This window comes from Moschus berezovskii, chromosome 1 (assembly GCF_049115385.1).
Source record: "Moschus berezovskii isolate FMDL1 chromosome 1, NW_MosBer_1.0, whole genome shotgun sequence".
NCBI classification, from domain to species: Eukaryota; Metazoa; Chordata; class Mammalia; order Artiodactyla; family Moschidae; genus Moschus; species Moschus berezovskii.
In genome coordinates, this window is record NC_142460.1 from 72039283 (window position 1) to 72041332 (window position 2050).

Below are 2050 nucleotides of genomic sequence, written 5' to 3' on the forward strand. Positions count from 1 at the left end.
CCAAAGCTTGTGTCATTTTCTCGTGTTATCCAACTGTGCATCTCAAACTTCTTGTCCTCTCAGTGGCGACAAAAGTTTCTAGTTCATGTTCTAAGTGCAGGAAGTTGAGAGAGACAAACGCCAGTGAAAACACATCAATCTCAATTCAACTCAGTTTAAAAAAAAAAGCAAACTTAAATTATTTGTTTTGAGGGGACAAAGGGAAAGGAAGGCATGGGGTTAAGAGTCAAAACTGTGAAAAAGGCCAGATGCTATACACGGCATGTTGTAGTTCTGGAAACTGTTATATGATATTTTAAAATAAAGTGGCTTTTGTGGATTTCTTTTCTCTTTTGGTATTGTAAACATATGCTGTTTAATAGTACCCAAATTTAACACTTTCTTTTTCTGCAAACAACAAAATTGAAAGCCTTTAAGGCAAATGAACTCCTAAGGAAAAAAGAAAGTCATTTGTTATAAAACTGTGAGGATACCCAAGCAAGACCCCACTTAAGATTCGTCAGCATGAACTTGAGAGCTTTTGTCCACTGTTCCTCCGAGTTAAACTGAGTTTTGATGGAATAGGATCTACCACTGCCTCCTGTGTCTTCAATTTTGCCTTTCTCCACATCCATCCTGTAAGGAAGGCAAAAATGTGTCTTGCCTTTCTCAACTTCTTCTTTGAACTGCTGCACACAGTCCAGGAAAGCCACCATTGCATGGTCAAATTTGTCCCAGAAAAACCACAGCCCCCTGAACGGCAGCTCCTTAGATTTGTCTGTCAGAGACTCCAGATATGAATAGTTTCCATAGGGAACAAGTCGATACCTCTGAAATTTCAGACCCATCTTATTGGCCAGGGCATGGAGCAGCAACACTGTCTGTCCCCAAGCAGCATTAATCTCATTCCATTCCACAGGAACACTGGGCAGCCGACCCAGTCTGAAGTTACTGATTGTACCAAACTGTCCACTATGCCAAATGTGGAAGGCTGCATTAAACACGTTGGTTTTCTTCAGCTTGTTCAGCTGCATCTGGGCATAACGCATCTGGTTTTCTACACTCTTCAGCTCATCATCCAGTTCTAGCTGTTGTCTTTTAAATTCACTGTATTCCTTTTGATACTGAGCTTCCTCCTGATCCAACCTCTCAGCCTCAGCCTGGACCTTCTCGAGATCTTCCGCCACTATCTTCCGGTTCTTTTCCACGTCTTCCAGCTCTTGGATCAGCCTCTCCTCTTCTAATGCCAGCTCCTTTAGCTCTAACCCAAGCTGTTCACTGTCATCTTCATTCATTTGCTCTAAGATCTCAAAACAGCATTTGTAGTTCTGACATTCATTTTCAGTGACGTTGAGCTGAGTGTCCAGCTGGTCTTAGAGAGTGTCTGTGCATTCCTTACACAGGGGGTGATCCACATCTGTCTGGCCTGACATGATGTCTAAAAGGTCCCCAGTGACACTTAGTCTTCGGCTGAGGTTCTCCATGGTGCCGCCATTGGATGCCTCCCCAATCAGAGTGAAGCTGTTGGCACTTTCTGTGGACATCATCCTGGCTGGGGGTATGAATCTGCGAGAGACACCATCCTGGCGAGTTTCAGTAAATGGCTCCTCTCCTGAGTTAGCCTCTTCCTCCTGGGTCTCTCCTGGTTTCAGCTGGGCTATGGCAAGTAATGGAGCTGTGAGCTCCTGGATGGTGACAAGGTCCAGGATCTTGAAGCTCGTGTCCAGTTTCAGAGGCTGGCTGCAGCGCTGACACACGAAGCTCACCTGCATGGTGCTGCTGGATGTATTAGATCCCTCCATCCCTCGGGACCCGGAGCCCGCCACCCTGATCCGGTCTATCACGGGGGTACCGTGGCCTCGGGTCTGTCTGCCAGCAGGGCTTCCAAGACTGCCATCGCCCAGCCTTCAGCTACTTCCCGGTCCGCCGGGGGAGAGTGCCCAGGATTTTTATTAGACTGTGATCACATAGGTAGCCTGTGCCTGGCACTTGCCAAAATTCCAGACTCCCAGAAGGAAAGCAGGTATTCAGAAAAACCATATTGTTTTCATGAGCAATTTAGGTGCAGTGA

General features: G+C 46.3%; 1 pseudogene; it reads right to left on the reverse strand.

The window, feature by feature from the left end:
- Nucleotides 1-317: 317 nt before the first annotated feature.
- Nucleotides 318-1849, reverse strand: LOC129550493 (beclin-1 pseudogene; annotated as a pseudogene).
- Between the last annotated feature and the right edge of the window lie 201 nt (nucleotides 1850-2050).